This window comes from Alexandromys fortis, unplaced genomic scaffold (genome assembly GCF_014885135.2).
Source record: "Alexandromys fortis isolate MF-2015 unplaced genomic scaffold, M_Fortis_MF-2015_v1.1 scaffold_39, whole genome shotgun sequence".
Lineage (NCBI taxonomy): Eukaryota > Metazoa > Chordata > Mammalia > Rodentia > Cricetidae > Alexandromys > Alexandromys fortis.
The window spans coordinates 5,519,820-5,542,867 of NW_026067918.1; the positions used below are offsets into that span (position 1 = coordinate 5,519,820).

Sequence of the window (23,048 nt, forward strand, 5' to 3'; positions counted from 1 at the left end):
CTGCTTTTTTTTTTTTTAACACAGCGAGAAGACTTGTGCTTTGAGCCTCATTGCCTAGAATTCGTTACCGTCTTCTGTAAAGGATGATAAGTCTGGGCAGAACATATAAAGGGCTTGTTTGGGGGCATTATTAGCTGCGCTAGTTTGAGGATTCACTTTATAAACAAGAATTATTTTTGTCTTTAATATGTGTGTCTCTGTTGGGGTACGTGAATACAAGTGCAGCTGTCTGCCATTACCAGAGACTGTGTTGGGACTCGTAGAGCTGGAATTGCAGGTAGTTGTGAGCTACCCAATATGGGAGCTGGAAACCAAACTCTAGTCCTATACTGGAGAGTAGTATGCATTCCTAATGGCTGAGCCATCTTTCTGGCCCTTGAAATTTTGGAGTTAAAAAATATGCATGAAATAAGTTCTCTGCTCACTGGGATGTTCTTCTGGGGCCACTTCCCAACAGTGGCACTCCACAGAACAGAATTCTAAGTGTGTGCCCATCCTTCTCGATGCAGTAAACAGAGATTAAAGCTCAGGAACACTGTTCTGCTTTACTTTCTATTGCTATGACAAAGCCTTCTGACCAAAAGCAGCCTGGGGAGGGAAAGGTTGACTTGGCTCGCACTTCCATGTCACAGCCCATTGCTAAGAACGTCAGGGAAGAGACTCAGGGAGAAACAGGTGGGAGGAACTGAAAAAGAGACAATGGAAGAATGCTGCCTATTGGCCTGCTTCCCATGGCTCTTATGCTCTCAGGACCATCTCCAGCGTTCCACAGTGTGCTGGGCCCTCCCACATCAATCATTAGTAAAGGAAATGTTCCCAAAAGGTTTGTCCAAAAGCTAATCTGATGGAGGCCATTCCTCCCTTGAAGCTCCCTCTTCCCAGCTTGTGTCAAGTTGACAAAAGCAACCTTCACAAACACCATTGCAAATGGAGATTTCATGGCAGGACACAGGAAAGGACAGAAGTCATGGTTGGGAAAATGAGGAGGGCGCAAGGTATGAGTGTAGTGAGGCTTGCTGTAGAACGGCAACCATGGATTGGGGTGTGAGTTCACTGATCCCTGTGACCTTGTAGAGAATGCAAACTGTGAAGTCTGAGAACGGAATGGAAGCTTGAGACAGTACAAGGCTGGAAGACATTGGATGTCCCATTTAGAAAGGAAAGATATTGTCCCTTTGCTAAGCCCGAAACTAAACACCAAAGAAGCCATTGCTTAGGAAGAAGATGCTATGCCTAGATCAGGATCAGTCAGCTGGGGCCCATCACCTCATCATCTGCCTTTATAAATCACATTTTGCTGGTACACAGGCATACCTATTTGCTAATAGATTTCTATAGCTGTCATCATGTTACAGTCATGTTACATGTTACAGTAAAGTACAGTACAGTTATTAGTTCAACAGAAGAAAATCCACCTGGAAACCAAAAACATTTGCCACTATACCCTTGAAGAACAGTTGGGGAAACTGTGGCCTACAGTAAATACTACTCCAGGGTATCACAACCGAAGCTGAAACCAAAGTCCAGTGGGCTCAAGGAGAAGCAGTGCTGCGCTGTCTCCCAGAATCCAACCTCGCTCAAGGAAAGCGGGTCTACTCTGCACTCCTGACTATTCATCAGGCTATTAGCAGGCAATCAGAAAACACTAAACATGGACAAGGCATGATGGCACATGCTTACAATGCTAACACTCAGGAGGGGGAGGCAGGAGGATCATAATTTATGGCCAACCTGGGCTACATAGAGATCTTCTGTCTCAGATAAATAAATTTAAAAAAAAGAATTCATGGAAGAAGGAAAATATGACCCATAATCACTCACAGGTTGGGGGAGGGGTGTGCAGGACAGAAACTATCAACAAGCCCGGAATCTCCTGTGTGATGGAATTGCTCCCATAAGGAGATTTACAGTGGCTTCAGTTTGTCGAGCTCTCGGAAGAATTTGAGGGTTTTAATAAAGAAACGGTTACCAGATCGTTGTCAGGGAAACAGAAGTCACAAGAAACAACCGGACTGCCAGACTAGGATTTAAAAAAAAAAAAAAAAGTCATGGAGAACTGGAGAGTTGCAATGTACAAAAGACTGGATAAAGAAGAGAAAGAAAGAGGGGAGAGGAGGGGAAGAGAGGAGAGAGAAAGAAGAGGGGGAGAGGGAGAAGAGAGAGATTTTAACAGAGATGAGTTAGATCCAAATTGGAGAACTAAGGGAATGAGAGAAGACCATTAAGAATAAACAGGCAGGGGGCTGGACAGATGGGTCAGCAGTTAGCGGTATGCACTGCGCTTGCAGCAGAGGACCAGGACTCAGCTCTCAGCACTCACATGGTAGCTCCCAGCCACCTGCAACTTGCAGGGACTCAAACAGCCTCCTCTGGCCTCCATGGGCAATGCATACGTGTGGCATGCTTATATACATGCAGGCAAACTTCAATACATAAAAATAGAACCTTAATGACTTGTGGAAAAACTCTGAGGAAATCAAAACGGCATCTTGAAAGGAGAACACAGCATAGGAATTGTGAAAAATGGTTTTTTTAAAATGCACAGAGGCCAGATGTGGTTGCACACATTGGCCATCCTAGTATCTGGAAGGTGCAACCAGGAGGATCAGAAGTTCAAGGACAGCTTTGGTTACATTGCAAGTTCAAAGACATCCCGGACTATAAACGAATCTATCCCAAAAGAAATGTTCAAGTATTTTTCCGACTTGGTAAAAAAAAAAAAAAAAATACCCATCTACGTGTTGAGGAAGCTAAGAAAACAAGATCACTACAATTCAGATTAGTGAAGAAAATTGACAACTGGCCAAGCACCTATAATGAAATTATTATAGATATGATCATTGCTTGCAGGATAAACAGATAAGGGCCACAATGACCAGACAGATATCCCCATTTCAGTATTTCCAAGCCTGGCGTGAACAGTCCTTGAGTCATCTCCAACAGTGGCAGCCAGCAGATGGAAACAAAAAGACAGAAGCTACACAAACCCCCTAATGGGATTTGCCCAGAAAACTTGGCATTTCAGAAAGCAACCGAGTCAAGGGCTTCCAGTAGACCAAAACCAGTGTCTCTCAGACATATCATATGAAAGATAACGTCTTTGCCATTCTTTAGCCTTAATTTAATTGTAAAGAAATGTGGGATCATGTTCTGTTCCAGGCAGAGGGGAATAATCAGGGTGTCACTCCATCCAATAAAAACAACTCAACACGAGGGCCAAATGTCTGAAAACCTCCCTCTTCTCAATTCTTCTCTCTCCCTTCCTCTCTCTCTGTTTAAGGTTCTGGCATTAATCAAATTTTACTCCTAAAGCAAGCGACTCTTGCTTCTCCTATTGGCGTTAAGTCTCTGGGGGTGGGAGAGATATAACAAACACACAAGATTCAGTAGCATGCATCAGATCAGACGATTCCAGCACCACCTCCTGGAAGACCGGCTAGGGAAACAGGAGAGCCGGGATCCAAAGAGAAAGAGTGCTGCAATCAAACATCATAGAATTCTAAGCCCGCTTGTCTAGATTCACGGCTCCAAGTGTTTCAGGTCAGGACTCCATTGACTTTGAAGCCCTTCGAATCTGGGCATCCTCCAGCAGGATGGTTCTGTCCGGGATCTGGAGAAAGCATTCCATCAGCAACTTCCAAGGCCCATCATTCTACAGGGCATACATCCTTCTTCACGGCTCCTGTGAGCCATCGCTCTCTACAGCCCCAGGCTGTCTTTTGTTCATCACTTCCTTTCTTTACCTGCGAATCCAAAAATGATGAAGGTAGTTTAATAAAATCATGAGCTTTTCTCCTTGGGAAGAATGGATGCTCCGCTACGGTGGCCTCCAGGTACCGTGAACAGACTCGAATAAACCTATTCCAGAAAGCTAAATGATTCCAATGAAGACGAGCAACCGGGAAAGGCAGAAAGGGAAGCACTAGTTTTCAGGCGATGATGTCTGATCTGGACAGACAGTTCACCAATGCAAAAGCAGCAACAAGGCACCTGAAGGAGATCTGACCCTCGGGAAGGATGGCAAGGAGCAGGCTGGGTAGGAGACCCCCCTGTGGTTGGTCAGGTTCCGTTGCTAAGTCTCAGGAAACCCTGAGCTCTTTCTGCTGGAAATCAAACCACGATTTGAAACTAATGAGGGGCCTCTCTCTACGAGCACATTGGACAGCATGTGCTGCTAATTACCTCATCCCGAGGGGCCAAGGGGACCTCGGGACATTCCCCTGCGGCCTGTAAACTAGGGAAATTAATTCTAAGCTTGGAGTGAAAAAAAAACTCAAGATACCACCATAAAAGCACAGAGATTAAATGGTTTCTCCTCACCTTCTGAGAAGGTTACACCAGGGTCAGGAATGTTCGGTGACAATTAACGTCAATCCGGCCCCATTGTAAATATTTGGCTGGGAACAAAAGGGTTGCTGTCACCTGGCCAATCCCAGACTCCTCAATATATTCCGGCTAGGAATTCGGTGCGCTTGGGTGCAATTTCACTTTCAGGAGGACATTCTTTCCCAAGGAGAGGAAGGGAGGGAGGCAGCACACACGCGTTATCGGGATCTGTGCTAGCTAACATTCAAGTGCCAAGGTTTAGACACTTCTGTACCGTACAAAGTCCACTTGCTATAGGGAACAGGGGCGGGGAGCTGTGGGAGACGGAAAGTGAGAGATGTCTAAGATAAGGGGAATCAGAACTGCTTTGAAGGAAGGCCAAGTCGGGTATTATCTGAAAAAAAAAAAAAAAGCAGTGTCTCAGGGGGGTAGGGGGGGGAGAAAGTGTAAAACCAAGAGTAATTATCCCCTGACTGGTTGTTGTCAAATCAACCTGAACCTTACCATGGGGGTGGGAGTTAAAGACAAAACCCAAACACATGCACATTCCGGGTTCCATCTTCAGGTTGCTTTGTTAAGCACAGGCACCTGTTAAGCCCCAGTTGCAAACACTTGGTGATTAGCCAGTTTCATTAAATAGCTATTTTGTTTTCCTTTATTAACTTCTTAAATCTAAGTTTTTTTTACAGGCTCAGACATGTAGACGTATAATGTGAGCATATTCACTGCTGGGAGCCTTTCTTATCCTATCCCCTTCTACTCCCATAGTCCCCCAATTTCCTTCCTAATATGACTTGCTCCTACTTTCATGTCATGTATTATGTGTGCATGTGTGTGCATGTGTTCGTGTGTGTGTGCACGCGTGCACACGCATATGCACAGATCTTTTTATGGTTTCATGAATTTCTGATCCTCCAGCCTCCACCAACAGAGGGTTGGGATGGCAAGTGCACCCTCAGATGGGTTTCCGTGGTACTGGAGATCAAATCCAAGGATGTCTTCATGCTAAGTGGATCCTGTACACTCTGAAATATATACCACTCCTTATCTACTTTATAAAACATCAGCTGTCTGGCAATGTGGCACAAACTTTAAGGATTTTTTTATTGGCTTTATGAATAACCACTAACATGGAAAAAATGTCTAAAGCAGAGAAAGATAGGTGACAATGCCACAAATATTCAGCAATTTTTAAATTTTGAATTAATTCTGAGAATTTCATATAATGTATTTTTATCACATTTGCCATCTTTCCCAGTTCCTCCCAGGTCGACGCCCCACCACCACCACCTACCTTACCAGTGATGGAGGAAGGTCATTGGCTTTGTCTAGCTTGAGCTCGCACAGGCCTGGGTATGCTGTCCCACCATCTGTGTGTTCACGTATAAAGCTTCCTCCTTCTGGGACTGAAGAGTGCTGTTGCTTGTAGCCATCCACCACCTTCGGCTCTTATGCTCTTTCTGCCCCCTCTTCCTTGAGGAGCCTCAGACCTTGGGGAGAGGCGTGAAAGAATAAGAGACTTTAGAGTGGTCAGCTTTAAGTGTGATAGTCCTGTCAGTGAATGCTTTAAAAGGGAAAAATTACTGTGCAGTGAGCCATGTCCAGATGGCGTGGTGAATGTACAGAAACCTAGAGCTAAAGATCAGGCAACAAGGTGTCACTGACAATGGGCTGGCGAGAGCCAAGCTAAGAAGCATTTTTTATTAAAAATATATATTATATATAATATACAAACATACATATTATATAACATATATAATGTATCATACATACATATATATACATATATATATGTATATGTATCTTGTATGGACCCTGTAGTCACAATTCAAACAAATTCTTCTACTGTAGTACCATAGCTCACTAGTGATTAGCCAGTAAATGAACGGCTGTAGCCACATTCTAATGAAAATCTATGAAGGATAAAATTGGAATAATCATACCACTTCTACATTTCATAAAGATGTTTTCTCCGGTCATTAAAAAATATATATAAAAACATAGCCTGGCGTGCAAAGACATATATGTAATCTGAGGCAGGGGATCACTAGGAATTAAAGGAAAGCCTGGGCTGAATTCATGGTGTTTCATAACAACAGCCAGAAAGGCTGGCAAGATGGTTTAGCAGGTGAAGAAAAATTGCTTCCAAGCCTGAATATTGAATTTCATCCCCGAGGCCTATGCGATAGGAAAGAGCAGATGCTTCCAAGTTGTTTTCTGATCTCTAAACATGTACTGTGGCATGCACATGGCCCCCTTTATGTCTGTACAAACATACGAACATACATGCATACATATATATGGATGCACACATGAACTTATTTGTATACCATTCTTACCTTGAGGCTGGACAAAAACAGGCTCTGGGGCCAATTTTGTACAAAAACCTTAGTTTTTCGGACATAGAGAGATAAAGTTGCCATTCCTGGAGCCATCAGCAATGGGGTGTCCTGTCACAGCTGGGACTGTTCCCTTTCTGTCTCCCTCACTCATTTGACATTAGCTAAATTCTAATTATGAACCCTGGGTTTTGAACATGCAGACCACAGAGAGCAACTGAGAGTAACTGACACCCCCCATGACATACTAGGCATTTGCACTTTGGGGTTCAACTGTCACTGTGAAGGGAAACCCTTGCCATCCTTAAAAGTCATCACTGGCCCTGCAGCTGGGAATATCTGATTTGTAGAACAATGTAAAGCCCCGCTTTTCCTGCCAGAACTTCTTGTACATCATGTTAACATCAGGTTTGTATTAAACATTTACATTAAAGATTGGACTGGAGGATTAAATTGTTCGCATATGCTACAGCCACTGAGGGAGGAGTCCCGCCAACTCTCTGCAAGTATTGTTCTGAGTACCTGAAAAATAGCAATCGGACAAGAACCATCAGAACAATACCATCTGAGCCCTCACAGAGGTGAGTGAGGCCCAATGCAGGATTGACTCAAAAGACAGGAAGCCCGGGTTTATTCAGCCTGTGTCCTTGAAGTGTAGCGATTTCTCTGATAGAAATATTCTATCTAGAAAGGAAGCTCTTACCAGACTCAGGAAGTGATTAACTTACAAGCTTCAGGAAGTCCCTAAAATTTACCAGATATACAAAGCCCCTGCCTCTTCAAGGTTATGTAAGCAGGAAGGCCTGCAGAGGAGAGGAGACTCTTAGAGTTGCTGAAATGCCTGCGAGTCATACAGAGAGCTCCAGGGTCCCAGCTTTCTCGAGTTGTTAGCATGCTGGAGTAGGTTTTCAGAGACCCAGCTGTCTTTGAGTCAGCCACACTCCTGCATATAGCCCCTCCCCCGTGCACTCTAAGTAACCATAGCAAACTCAGATTCACCAGGCTGGACTGTGACGATATGGTTACATTGCTCCGTTATAGGGTCCCTGTCTCGGGTGAAGAGATAATGTATTTACTTCCCCGGGAACAATGTCCCATGAGAATCCTTCAGTTTTCGGGCAAGTTATGCACTTGTCTGCCATCCCGCACCCCCTCGGGGAGAAACTCTGCACACCGGGGATTATTGCTTCTACTCAATACTTAGAACTGGGGCCTTTGCCCCCAACACCAACACTTCCGTCCACACAGCTGCCAACATTCTGTCCTTTTGAGTCACTTACGTCGTGGCAAAGCTGGATGCTACAGAGTTGAGAGCATCTGGCTGTGGAGATCACAGATTATGTAGCCAGGCTGTGTAGGGATGCGGTACTCAGTTAAGTCTCTCAGGGACGCCACTGTCCTTTCCCTGTGCAACTCAGACCCACGGAGAAGAAGCGAGCGCTTGGGTCCGCAGGCTCTGCTGGATGCCTTGTCCATGCCACAAATACAAAGAGGTGCCCTGGCCACCGCTAACAAGCACGTGGTCTGTGGAAGAAAAACTGTTTTTGTGAGGGCAGGAAAAACAAAACACAACGCCACCATGGCCGCCAAGTGAAGTGGCGGGAGGGGAGCAATGCCGGTCAAGGGTATGATTCATTAGGTCTTGTCTGGGTGTCAGAGGTTCAGCATTCGGGCCCATTGCCTCAAATTTAAATCATCTTTTAAAGAAGTGGCGGAAGAGGTGTTGAAAGGCACCGCGCTCTGCTCCCTCTCTTGAAAAACAGTGTCTGCCTGCAAACTGCCCTACAGCTTTGCATTTTGGCCAGACACCCCGTGCGGAGCGCTGCTCAAGCGCCGGCTTTTTTTTTTTTTTTTTTTTTTTAATGGTCACCCAAAGGCAGGAAGAGAAAATAGTATTTTCACAAGGCAAGGAATCCCTCCTGGTGGCATCTGTGAACGGAAAAAAAAATGCGAAAGTTTAAAGGCAAACCTTGCTGTGCTGAGAAACTTGACCACGCACGAGGCTTTCCTGGTGTCCAGGAAGTCATGGCCTCCTCCTAAGAGCTGCTCAGAGAGCTGGACCCCCGGTGTTCTTCCCAGAGACTCAAGGAAGCCTGGTCAGTGGGTGCGTTTATCAGCACCAGTTAAGACTGAGGCTAATGTTACTACCACGCGTTGGATCGTTACCAATATCTAGAGGCTTATGGAGTCTCCAAGCAGATTGGTTCCCCAGCAACCTTCCCATGCCTCGGAATACTGTAGGCACCACCCTTCCTCACACAAAAAAGGCTTTATGCATCCTTCAGGGGTGAGCTTGAGAGTCTAGATGCTGCATGGAATAAGAGTGTCACAAAAGGAGTATCAGATAACTCAACTTATAAGAGGTACCCAGAGAGACAAGATTCATACAGGGAGGACTGGCATGGGGGTTAGGGCCTAGAAGAAGATGAAAGGGGGTCAAAGGGCATTGATGGTGGATGGGGACAATGTTTTGGTGTCACCAGATAAAGAATTACACAGGGTGGGGATAATCACACAGCAATGTATTTGATATCAACAATGATAACATTTGGAACTGATGAGGATGGCAACTTTGGGGTTTGCAGTGCTGTTTAAAGAAAGACAAGAAGGCGACATCAGATCACAAAGGGCATAGGAAGCACCCAGATAAAACTCCAAGGACTTTCTCGCATGCAGCTTCCAGGGGCTGGTGCTTGGACCCAAGGTTACCAACGCTGAAGAGTTTTTCACAGGACATGATGCATTCTATAAGAAGCACAGTTGTAGTCAATAGAAATTTCACCCAGAATCCCTTGGGCTTTTGCTGGCCAAGCCCTTTACGAGTGGAGAATAAGATGTTTAAGACTGAGTTGAGAAGTTAAGACAGTTGTGTTTCGCCCAGTTCCAACAGAACACAGCAGGTGGTTGACCGAAGTTGGAAGACCGGCTGGGGAATCGGTAGACAAGGACAGATTAAAAACAGCACAGAGAACTGGCTGTGGTGACTGATTTGCTTAGTAAGGCATAGATTTACAAGTATTTTTACGGATACAAATCATGCCGTACTCACAACAAACCTCTGATGAACCGATACTATTGTAGCCTGGGATAGACCAATTGTGTGGGGAGATATTGTGTAGTGGATACACCCTATAAGTGCAGGCACACTATACCTGTGCACACTTGTGGATGCCATGGGGAGACATGTGTGTCCTCGCCAATCACTCTCTGCTTTATTCTTTTGAGAAAGAGTCTCTGGTTGAACCTGGAGCTTGGCTAACAACCAGCAAGCCCCAAATACCCTCCCATCTCAGTCGTCTCACAATTCTGGGGTTACAACTGTAGGCACACAGCTTTTCACACCTGGCTTTTCCCATGACTGTTGAGGATTTGAACTCAGATCCTCATGCTTACATTGTAAGCACTCTTTCTCACTGTTCCAGCCTCCTGTTGTTGCCTTTGTACGTTGAATTATTTTATCTTAGGTCTCTTAAAAGATTATGAGGCTTACAGACATGCGACTAGGGCCATTTCACTAGTAACTAAAACAGAGTCAATTCTAACTTAAGATTAAGTAAATGTTTTCAGTAGCAGATTGATTGGTTTGTTTTTATTCAAAATAATATCCTTTGTCCTATTACTAGTACATCAATCGAAGAAAAAAGGGAAGGATGGTATGTTAGTGGTATCTAGGTAATAGAGGTGGATTTCAAGCCTCAAAATAAGCTAGATTAACATCTGTAGAAAACTCTTTGGGCAAGAAATCACAATCAAACTCAACATCTCTGAGCAAATCATTCGAGATACGACTTTTTCTTAATCCCTTTTCTATAAAAATTCATTTATGTTTGAGACAGTCTCATGTTTCCCAGGTTGGCCTCAAAATCACTCTCTAGTGGCAGTTGGGATTACTGGCATGTCCAGGCATGCCCAGTTTATGTCACACTGGGGATCGGTCATGATTTCATGCATGCTAGGCAAGCTCTCGACCAGCAGAGCTGTCTTTCCAGCCCCCCCCCCATTCTAAACGCGCGCCCAATGTTTGGGAGCGCAATATGGCTAGATAAGAAATCAATGCATACAAAAACTCACCTAGTACCAAGATAGACAACCACCGTGTTGGTAAATTCTTTCAGCCAACCATCCTGCACGTAAATTCCTTGTCGTGGCTCCTCCCCTATCCTTCCCTACAGTGACGAAATAACTGCAAATGAAGTGGGTGAGCCATAGCTCTACTCTGAATCCTTTCTAGACAAATATGATAACATTGCAAATGTGCTCCAGGAAGTGGCAATCTCTCTCTGTTTTGCTGATCCATTCATAGGTTTTCCTTGCATGACCAAAAAAAAAGAAAAAAAAAAAGTCATCATTACCACTCCTCTTGGAGTTCATCTACCTGGCATTTTACTTCCTTAGAGGAAAAAGAGGGGGAGGGCTCCAATCATATCAAAGATCCTATAAGATAAGTTAGTGTATGTAGTAGTCCACACTTTTAATATCAACACATGGGAGGGAGAGAGGTGGATCTCTGTGAACTGGAGGCCATCCAGATCTCCAAAGGGAGACCCTGCCCCCAAAACGAAAATAATCATGAAGAGTTTATAGATAAACTGTGCTGCGATGCACTTAGAAAATGATGCAATTCTCTGCAAAAGGAGGAAGCAGAAAGAATCCTGTCTGTCGTGACTCATGCTAGAGTGGAAACAGAGTTCAGCGGAAGAGCATTTGGGACCGAGAAAACTCCAAAAATATATACAGTCTGCAAGCAAGGCTGGAGACCTCGGTGCCTGGGACTGTATTTAGACAATCCCCCCCATTGCTTCCATCTGTCTGGGTCTTTCCCGTGCTTACACCATAAACAGAATTTCCTAGATATACCCGCATTGAAGAAACTTTGCTGGTCTCAAAGCATCCCCATCCATCCACGAATGAGTCTGTTTTAAGTGCACATGAATGCCTGAGCAGGGGAGAGGTAAGCTGAGCAATTGTGTGGTTTGTCTCTGCTTAGGCAGTAAGTTACTAATCTCCTGATTGGAAACAGACTTGTATGAATTAGGAGCTGAAATTGGAACAACCACTGCTGTGTGCAGGATGTAAAGCGAATAAAATGAATAGGGCATTAACCTCCAACCGCTGAATATTAATCAGCTTTTCATAAGAAAGAAAACACACAGCCTGCCACACTAAATATTTTCAGCGCTTATTGACAGGATATGATTTCCTTTCTCCCTCAGTCCGGCTTCTTCCAGTCAAAGGCCTGCACACCGGACAATGGTCAACTTGACACAGATTAATGGGCGATTTGAAAGGGCCCGGGGTTCCATGCCAAGGCTCGGTGGAATTCTGAATGTGTCAGACCTGATGAAATGATAGGCCATTATCAAAAGCATAACTGTCTTCTAGTCCTTCCTACAAATGGGAGCCAAGCCAAAGGGGATTCACAGAAAGACCACGCAAGCAAACAGATGACCTCAGATTGAACGTGAGTGTTCAAAGGAGAAGTCCTGGCAGTGGGAAACGGTTCCAGTGAATATTAGGATGACAGAACCCACATCCAAGGGTGCCTGAGAGATAAAGAGAACCATGTAACAATAGAATGTGGGTGGAAACAAATTTGATAAATAGCCGTTCCTTTTCCTTGTGTAGTACTACAATTGATTTTGCTCAAGAGTGCAAAAACTTGTATCCATGCCATAGAGTGATAAGAAAGAATATACTGTATCTGCCTACATTTGGCCCTGTCTCCTGTTGTATATCTATACATACCCATGTGTAAACACCCCTTCCTGTCCGTGGACACTACCAGCTAAAGACTGATTATATCCCAGAATATACTTGTGTTTGTAGTGGACATACACAGACTTGTTTTCTTGTTTTTATTCCTAAGAAATGCAGGATGGCAACTACTTACACAGTGTTGACATATTGTTCAGGATCTGTAGTCTAGAGGCTTAAAAATACAGGGGGCATGTGCCTAGCTTATATGTATGTACTACACCATCTCATGGAAGAAACTTGGGCATTTGCGGACTTTCTTTGGAGATAACCAAGTACCTTGACTATATCGTAGCAAGATATGTATAGATACAGATATAGATAGGTAGATAGAATTTTACATTATGTTACCACGCAAGGCAATAGAATCTTATCTCATGATTTTCATATTTTGAACTAACAGGTATTATCCATAAATTGATATTTATTATAATGGCTAACATTGTTAACATAGTAACTATAGAGTTCATTTCACAAGGCTTAAGAGGCAAATGCCATAACTCAAAAAGTAAAATAAGAAGAGGGGTGTTCCTTCTATCTCCAGGTTGGATTTTTCTTAAGATTCATTTTATTTTTAACTATATGTCTGTGGCTGTCTGCGTATTTTCTTGTGAGAAAGGGTTCCTGAAAAGGCCAGAGGCCTTGGATCCCCAGAAGCTGGAGTTACAGGTGGCAGTGAGCTACCTTACGTGGGTGCTGGGAACTGAACTTGGGTCCTTTCCAAAAGCAGTATATGATCTTAACAGTGGAACCATCTCTCCTGTGCCCCATTTCTGGTTTATGTAAATCTCTCCAAATATTTTCAAGATATTTAAGAGTTTTTTCATTTATGTTACTAATGAGGACCACATGTATTTCTGAGACGTTTTATTATTTAGCAATCAGGAGATACTTCTCACCCTCAAACATGGTCTCACAAGCTTTCTCCACAAAACCCATTAATCCCTGATCCCCTAGATCTAAAAAGCCCGCCCCCAGAATGTCTTCTGAAGCATTTAAAGGGAAACCATATCCCAGAGGAGCTGATGACTGGTGATGGATGGCTTCCTGTGTTACCTTGTGGGAAGATGTCATAGAAAGAATGACACTTTCCCCTACTCTCCAAATTCCCCTTCTGACTCTCCTATCAAGTATTAACCCAGGTATTGTGAAGGGGTTTTGAAGACGCAATCAGATTGGCTAATCAGCTGGCCTCCAGGCAGGGAAAGTCGCCTAGATTACTCACAGAAGCACAATAGATGGTAGGTGCTCAGGAGGCCTCACCCCTCGCTGAGGAACCTTGGCACTGAGGACTACTGGGAGAGGAAAAGCAGCTCTTCTCTGGGGCTGTGGCCATTGGTGGCTTCCCCCTACTCCAGTAGACGGCCCCACATCTACGCACAGAGAGACAGCATTAGCTGGACTCTGGGTTATCTTATAAGAACGGAGGTCAGAAAGCAGAAGGGGAAAGCAGGGAGGAAAAGAGGAGGAGGAATAAACAATGAAGTTGGAAAGCGTATATGTTGGAGTCAACCTAGGGAAGTTGAAGGAGGTGAGGGGTGAGTGTGTTCGTGTTTCATTGGACACATACATGAAATTCTGAATGAATACGTTTTTAAAATAAGAGTAAACTGACTTAAACATTGTAAAAACAAATAAATAAAAAGAGGAAGGCAAAAGAGGTAAAGACCAGAAAGGAAGCCAAAGGACGGGTCAAAATATAAATTATAACTTGCTTTGCTAGCACTGAAGAAGAAGGTCGGGAGGATGAACCAAGGAATGAAGACAATCGGGCTGAGAGCTAGCAAGTGAAGAGGAATCTCTGTCCCACCTATAAGGAACTTGTGGGATAGTTTTTTTTTTGTTGATTTTTATTGAGCTCTACATTTTTCTCTGCTCCCCTCCCTGCCTCTCCCCTCCCCTTCAACCCTCTCCCACGGTCCCCGTGCTCCCAATTTACTCAGGAGATCTTACTTCCCATGTAGATTAGATCTATGTAAGTCTCTCTTAGGGTCCTCATTGTTGTCTAGGTTCTCTGAGATTGTGATTTGTAGTCTGGTTTTCTTTGCTTTATGTTCAAAAACCACTTATGAGTGAGTACATGTGATAATTGTCTTTCTGGGTCTGGGTTACCTCACTCAAAATGATAGTCTCTTTTTGTACACTGTGAAGATATGTCTCTCTTTCACCTGATCTGCCTAAGGTGCCTTCTGATTGGTTTAATGAAAGGCTAAACAGCCGATTGCTATGCAGGGGAGGATAGGTACAACTTCCAGGCAGAGATAGGAGTTCTGGGAAGGAATCTGAGAGCTGGGGGATATGCCACCCAGACTTGGAGGAAGTCGGATACACTGTACTGAGGACAAATAAGAAGTCACGTGGCAGAACATAGATTAATACAAATGGGTTAATTTAAATTTTAAGAAGTAGTTGGGAACAAGCCTGAGCTAAGGCCAAGCTTTCATACTTAATAAGAAGTCTCCATGTCTTTATATGGGAGCTGGTGATCCAAAGAAAGACCTGCTACAGGAACTAAACTGAAAAGCTTTAATGAACGTGGGAAATGACCAATTCCCCAGAGCTTCCAGTAAGAAATGGCCCAATTGATGTTTTTGTGTTAGCCTAATGAAACTTTTTCCACCAGAAAAGATAACAAACTTCTTTTCCTACAGAGCACTAAATCTATAAGTCATCGCAGCACCGCCAGAAACCCAATAGATTACCCGGGACTTAGAAAAAAAGATCTTAAGGAAAATGAGTAAATCTCAGGAGAGATTGCAGAAAAGCCTGGGAAAGGGATGAGGTGCTCTTGAAGGCATGGGCGAGAAATAGCTCTGTCAAGACAACCTTAAATTCTACCTTTATTCTCCTGGTGTTTATGATCAACCATGAGAATGCACAGCCCTAGGAGGCTCAGTTAGTACTGCCTGGCATGTGCGCATGAGGACCTGCAATGCGGATCTTCAATACTCCACAGAAAACCAGGTAAGGTGCCACATGCCTGTAATTCTAGTGCTGGGAAGGCAGACACTGGAAGATCCCTGGGGCTGATCAGCCAACCGAGTTTAATTGAATCGGGGAGCTCCCAGTTCAATAAGAGAGACCCTGTCTCAAAAAAAACAGGGTAGAGTGTGCCTGAGAAAGCAGACACCCAAAGTCACCTTCAAGCCTCCATAATAATAGTGGGCACTCATACCCATATATGTACAAAAGAACTCATGGCTCCTCCCACTGAGCATCATAGCTAGGGGGTGGCTGATTCTTTTATAATCTAATGCGATTGAAAAAGACAGCTACCCAAAGGTGACCTACAGGCAACGGCAACAGCTACCCAGAGGTACCTTCCTGTGCTTCTCCTGTGTATTCCGCCATGGCATCCCATCTTAGTGTGTTTTCCACTGAGCATCTTTGACTTCATAGAAGTTGGCTAGCTTTCTTCAGATGGCACCCTTGGTGAGTGATAGATCAAAAATTTGAACACTAGTCCCTACCGCATTATCCTGATATTTCCATGGCATTACCTTTCATCTCCATGTATCACAGAAGCTGGCTGGAATTCAGAGAAAACACGGTTAACACATAGCAGCCAAAAGTATGTTGTGTCAGTACGTGTAAAAGGAGTTGGGCTATTCACCTGCATCGTTTATAGCTGCAATCACTTCATCGGTAGGCAATGCTGCATGTCTGACTCATTAATAACTCAGAGAGAGAGAATGGATACCTGGAACAAAGAGCTAGGTTGCCTAAATAAATGCTTTAGTATCTCTGTGTTCTTCCCCAAATCTCAAGGCCACTTATCAATGATCAGGAACCCTGATACCAACAAGCCCACATCTGCCTTGGCAGATGAAGCAATGCATAACTCCGGAAGATGCACTAAAAACCGTAGGAAGAAGACAGAATGACTCAGCCTGGATGCTGAGAACAGAATCCAGGGACTCAGGCAGACAGTTGCCCAGTTCCTTGACGAGAGCTTCCTTTGTAGGGTATAAGCATCCTTCCCCATCCCCACCCTTTTGAATTCCACTAGTACTGCCAGCATCATCCCTTTGCTCTTGGGTTCCTCTGTGATCATCATTCTCAACCAAGAGCCAAAACACCTCAGTCCCAAGGCAAAACAGCTGTTGCTGTCTACTGGGATCAAACCACACATCCACCCCCATTCCAAGTCACCTCATCAGAAAACCCAGAACTTGGGCAACTCTGGTGTTTGCTACTGGAGCAGTTTATATGGATAGTTCCCTGGCACGTGCAGAGAGCTCTAAAAGTGGGGAGAACTTGTTTATATAGCATTTTATCCACTTACCCACACCCTCCACATTAGGGAATGACATCTGTGAGGAAGTGAAGTCAGCTGCATAGCAACCCCAGAATCCACGGGACGTGAAGCATCCACTGAAGTGAGAATTCCTGTTCAGAGCTGCAGACACAGCTCAATGGTTAAGGGCACTTGATGCTCCTCAGAGGACGTGGATTTGGCTCTCAGCCTCCACCCTGGCAGATCACAACCACCTACAGGTCCAGATCCAGCACATGCGATGCCCTCTCTGGCCTTTGTGGACACCAGCACACACGTGGTATACACATACACATAAATACAAAAACATACACATAAATAAAAGTGAGATGTGTGTGCTAGGCACAGAAATCAAGGTCCTCCTATAGAGTAGATCATGTTCTTAACACCAAAGTCTTGGGCATTTATTAAGTAATCTCAAGGCTAGGTTCAAAGGGATTGAAGAGGGGTGGGGAGAGGAGGGAAGAAACCCTTTGCTTACGGGGAGCACTGTCAAAGCCCTAGAACTTGCCTCCTCGCTTCTCAGGGACAGCCACACCGGGATCTTGGGTTCTGAGAGGTCCAACTCTAGATTCATCCAATATTGAACTTGATGTTTCAGCTGCTATTCACCCTCTTTGGTTTCTGATGACTGTTTCTGAAACTCCTGATCACTCTGCTTGTGAGAACTCTCCCTCCTCATATATGCAAATGCTTTCTCCTGAGACAGAACTCACTCCTGGAGAGGCTCATTAGGACTCAAGGAAGACTCAGGTTGGCCTGCTTTCCGGTCATGTTTTCCTTCGCCCTGATAGAAAGTCATTTCTTCTACGTAAGACACCTTACTTAGTTCACCAACCAAAGGATGCTCTTTTACATCCCCTCTGAAAAGTGGGGAGAAATGCTTCAACTCCATGGATACCAGATTTCAAAATATGAGGAGTTCTAGCCTATGTCCTTCAGAGAAATATAAGATGAATTTCTTTTCTCATTGCTTTGAAAAATTACCTAGAAAACTGGGTGATTGCCTTGATCCCATTCATGGCAATTGATGTGGGAAGACTGTGGGGGGGGGTATCATTTCCTGAATGTGGATCCTGGACTGTATGAGTGGAGAAAGCAAGCTGACTACAAACATCCTCCCTCTGCTCTTGACCATGGATGTGACGAGTTGCTTCAAACTGCAACTGCCTTGATTTCCCTGCGATGGTGGACTGTGTGGTGGTTTGAATGAAAAATGTCCTTTATAAACTCAGGTAATGAAATATCTGGTCTCCAGTTGGTGGAGCTATTTGGGGAGGTCACGGATCCATTACGAGGTAGCACCTTGCCAGATAAAGTATGCTTCTAGGGACAGGCTTTGAGAACGTACAGCCTTGCTCAACTTGCAATCCGTTTCCTCTACTTCATTGTGGTTGAAGATGTGAACTCTCGGCTTCCTGCTCCCACCTCTTGCTGCCATGTCCCCTCTCCCCCACCAAAATGAACTCTCCCTCTGGAACCACAAGCCAACAGAAACTCTTCCTCTTAGAAGAAGAGGGCCACGTTGTTTTTATCACAGCAATCGAGCGTAACTAATACAGACTGTACCCTGGAATTGCAAACTCTTTCTCTCCTAAGTTTCTTTTCTCAGGCATTTATCACAGCAGTGGAAATTAAACCAAGATGTTCACCAAATAACTAAACCCTCTCCCCAAAATGTCTCTCCCTCCTTTTATATCAATGTCATTGTGGGGCATATTAAGCCCATATCTTGTCGGCCTATTGGGAACCCTAACCCTCCTTGCCTTACTACTCTTGGCAAGGCAGGCTACATGGATTGAATTTTTGACCCTACATTAACATATGTCTCTTGTCCTTTCCCTACCATGTATCCTTTGAAATTTTAGATAATGTCTACATTTCATTTTCCTTAGTTGGAATGTTAATATCAGAAATATCCTTTCCAGGCCATTGTACCATTTGGAGAAAGAATAAAGACTAAGTTGACAATCCAATGCCATTGTGTGCATGGTCTGAGACACTCCTCTGCCCTCCTGTACAAAGGCATCAATGGGCAGTATGAAGATGGCAATGCCTAGTTCCCGACTTGGAGTCAGGATTAAATATGTCCATTAGTATGGGACACTTAGCAGGCAGTTATGTGCGATGAACACACAGCCAGCTGGGATGATGGTTCTGATTATCATCACATCGCTGAACAGCATAACCTCTATTCCTAGTTGATAAATCTAGCAGCTTCCCTAGCCCTTATTGAATGAGTCGTTTATGTTTAAGCACCGGGCCATTAGGCAGAACATCAGCAAGCGGATCTTGAGAGTGACTAACAACTACTAAGAAAAGGATAATCTCCAGCAGAGAGTCTCGGCTTCAGACTCAAAGCAAGCCACGTCGGGATGCTTGAGAGGCCGGCTTTTTCCCACTCCAGGAACACATGGCTCCCATTAGCTTACTGATACTGACACATCCGAGCCTTCCAAAGTGCTCTGGGCCTCTTACGAGTAAAGGTTTGCATGCCCAACAAGGAAAAGAGGGCTGTGCAGGCAAGGAAATGCTGCCAGGGGTGGGGTAGTAGAAGTGTTGAGTTTAGGTAGGAGATGAAATCAGGCTCATCTTGTAATGACTGTCCTGTCCACACCTGAACATAAACTAGCCACACCTGGTGAGGTTGCTGCCCCTTCTGCTGCCCCGATGAGGATGTCATTTCGAGTCTACAGCCTCCATTCATCAGCGGGCGAGTCCAGCTAAATAAGGAACGTTGAAGGTGAACACACACCCTTTGGTGAGGTTTCTAATCCAAAGGAAACCCAGGCTGGAATGCTCGAACGCTCGGCTCCTTTTATTTTGTGTGCTAAGGGCATCCCTGTTTAGTGGGGTTTTTGAGAAGCAGGCCTGAATGCTAACTAATCTGCAGTTTGAGCAGGCATAATGGCAGTTCAATCCTAAGACAGCCTTCATCAACTGTTTCCCACTTTCAAGGCTACGGGGTCCACCTTTACACTGCACAGGGATACAGGAACCCCCATCAGAAAGGAAAGGAAGGACAGAGCCATAGTTGACCTGAAAACCTGGGGACAATTCTTTGCTCTAAATTGCATCCCCAAGGAAATATGGCTTTGTTTTCTTGATGAAAGAGGGGACCCACTTGCTCAGGAAAGGCATGTTATCCCCCAAAGCATTTGTAGTCCGAAATGAGGCAAGAAGGAGCAAGTGGCAGTGACCAGAGAGTAATGAGAACACACTGGCTTCCAGCTGAAAAACCGCAGCGAATCCTTGCAGCCCTGTGAGCCCAGTCGGCCTTTGAGCTAGGTAAAGAGTTGTTAAACAATCCGCTCACCTTCATTGTGGAGGCATTTCAACTGTATTTTAATAAATAAAGCTTGCCTGGGGATCTGGAAAGGAAAACAGCCCCACTGGTCAGTTTTACAGCCAGGCAGTGGTAACACGCACCTTTAATCCCAGTAGCGACACTAGTTGGCATAGAAACCAGGCTGTGCATGCTTTTAATCCCAGCACAAGAGATGATTATAAAATGGGAGGAGACAGCTCTTGTTCACAGTCTTATTCTGAGATTCCTGGAGGCAGGATGGTCATTTCAGACTGAGGTCAAGGTAAGAGCCAGTGACTGGCTGCTTTGCTTTTTGGATCATCAGGTTGAACCCCAATTTCTCTCTCTGAGTTTTTATCCATCATGCTTTGTCATTGGGATTCTGACTCCTGTCAACCCATACTTAAACCCCAAGCAAATCTCTCCACCCTGGGTCTTCTTCATTCCATCATCCACCAAATGGAAAAGACAACACTTGCCACTGTTGGGTTTCATGGGGCACTAAGATACCTAATGATGTAAAAGCACTGACAGCTCCTCTGAGATATGGGGGTGTTTATAAGAGTTTGCGCCTGTGATTATGAGAGAAGAAAGAAGTTGAAGATTTGGAACTGAAAATATCTGTAGGAAGGAAAGACTCTCAGATGAATCCAGAGGATCCCAGCACATCAGACAGAACAATAAGAAGCCTTGGCGTGTGTGTGTGTGTGTGTGTGTGTGTGTGTGTGTGTGTGTGTGTGCTCAATGCTTATCCCATCTGTGTGCCACATCCCACCTCTCATCTCGCTGGAAGGTACTGAGGCTTTGACTTAAGTAGATCTTCTCATAAACAATCACAGGGGACATTGGGAAATCTCTACTCTGTCCTCAGGAAGGTACCTGATATATTGCCTCCAGGTTCCTCAAGGCCACCAAGAAGGGCATCACCTGGTTTGACAAGTGGTTGTGAAAGGTGTTCTATTTCCTGCTTATTCTACAAAGACACATCCAAAATGTGTGTGGGGAGAGAGAGAAAGAGGTAGGGAAAAGGGAGGGGGAGAGAGAGAGAGAGAGAGAGAGAGAGAGAGAGAGAGAGAGAGAGACTGAAACCTGTACACATACCATGACACCTTACTAAATTGAGATCTCATGTATGTAGGGTGTGGTCTTTACTCATGTTTTTTTTTTTTAAGTGACCAACTCACTTTACTGGCTTGTTTAGGACTCAAGGGTCACCTAGCTGTATTTTCAAACCTAAAATTGAGAGAGTCCTGGGCATGCCCAGAGAGTTGGTTAACCTCCAAAGTTGATCTAGATTGGTCTTATTTTTTTTTTGTTTTTGTTTTTCAAGATTGGTCTTATTTTTATGGATGAAAGGATTTTAGTTAGTATGAGGAGTAAAGGCCTCATAGCTGGTCCAGCTAGGCGGGATTGTTCAATGCGGGCTTTTAAGTTGTAAACACCACTAGCTGGAGTTTTTTCCTCTGGGGGAAAATGACAATCCATTGGCAAACAAGCTACCTGTGCCTTCCTTTGCTGCCTGGACTACTGTTTTGTTGTCGGTGTTAGTTTTCCATTTTAGTAGTTTTTTGGTTTGGTTTTCATGTTTTATAGTTGCTATTCTTCCGTGGGGTTTGGGGGTATACCCTGAACCGTTCATCCATATACTTTCATTTTTCTAGTCTATCTTTTGGAGAGAAGGACGGTGTGAGCATTGTCAACTCTAAGATAATCAAGACTTGCTTTCTTCAGAAGTTCCAGGTGGAATATCTCTAACCTGAAAAATGCAAATTCCCAGAGACTCTAAATGCCAACACTGAGTGTACTGGAATTCAACTGGTAAAGATTACATGAATTAAAAGATAAAGAAAAAGAAAAAAAAGAACCCTGGAAATCTCTAAGATCTGAAGTGCTTTTTTTCCTGAGCCTGTGGAATATAAGCTGCTCATACTTCGTGATGCTTTTCTTTCAGTAAGTGATTCTAGCTATCGAGCGACTCTCTATGAATTAGAATTTTAAAGTCACCAGTGACTCTCAAGGGTATTTTCTTAGCTCCTATATACTTCCCAAGGTATTTTAAGGCTACACGTCACCTGTTATACTAGCTTATAAAACAGACTCCTAGAATGAATCAGATATATATTGCTGTGTGAACGAGAGGAGTCACCAACTCATTAGGCAGAAGCCGTGGAAGGAAAGAAAGACTCACGCATGGAAAAGCAGTTCCCAGTGTCCCCAATAATTGTCCCTGAATGAATTGATTTAGTCAAGAGCCTAAGTACCTTTCCAAATGAGCCACTAAGTGTGGCTGCAAGAACACAGTGGACTTACAGGGTGCTTAGGGCCACTCTAAAATCCCAAGGAAACAGTGATCCTCTTGACGTGACGAAGGAAGGGGCGGCGGGGGTTTCATTGACTGTTGTTCATTTTGTCTGCAGTGGACAGGTCTGCAAAATGAACACAGGGAAATCCTTAGGGGTGAGAAGATGAAAAGTTTTAATGAATTCATTGAAAAAAAAAAAAGAAAACACACAATTACTGGAGAAAAGCCACACTGCATTGAAGATTCCAGCCTTTCGTTAAGAATCCCGGTAATGGATGAAATTCTAGAGGGGCTTCCACTACCATCAGAGGAGAGGGCTCTTGGAGACAGTTGTCCTCTTGAGTACCAGAGGCAGTGGTGTTGCAGGCTGTGAATTTCCACTCTGGCTTCTGCCACCATCTAGGCTGGAGTCCATTAGTTCGCTGCAACTCTGCTTTCTTTTTCTTTTTTTAAAAGTATGTTTTCTGTGTACCTCTGTCCACCTGAGTGTGATCTGTGCTTCCTAGCTTTCCTCTCAGAGGCGGCGGGCTCTCCCCACTCACGGTGAGAAAATAAACTTATCAAGTCCTAATTAAAAAACATATCGTGACTTCCGTTTACTGTGATTGAGCAAAGGGTGGAAGGGGGGCTGATAGACATCAGAGCTGAGCTACAGATTTCCAGAAAAAGTGAATAGGAAGAAAAGAGCCCCTACAAATGATTTCCACAGGCCATCTAGATTACTGAACTGGGGAGATTTCTGTC

At 44.3% G+C, this 23,048-nt stretch overlaps 1 long non-coding RNA gene across 3 annotated transcripts; it reads right to left on the minus strand.

Moving 5' to 3' along the window:
- Window positions 1-2,056: 2,056 nt before the first annotated feature.
- Window positions 2,057-22,398, minus strand: LOC126500459 (uncharacterized). Of its 3 annotated transcripts, none has more exons than XR_007591351.1 (4): window positions 22,313-22,398; window positions 7,946-8,189; window positions 5,621-5,816; window positions 2,057-3,743 (listed from the first exon to the last, which is right to left on the minus strand). It is a non-coding gene; the product is annotated as an uncharacterized lncRNA (long non-coding RNA). The 3 variants fall into 3 exon arrangements; XR_007591350.1 differs by lacking the exon at window positions 22,313-22,398 and adding an exon at window positions 10,737-10,962 and having other exon boundaries at window positions 5,626-5,816; XR_007591349.1 differs by lacking the exon at window positions 22,313-22,398 and adding an exon at window positions 10,737-10,962.
- Window positions 22,399-23,048: the final 650 nt, after the last annotated feature.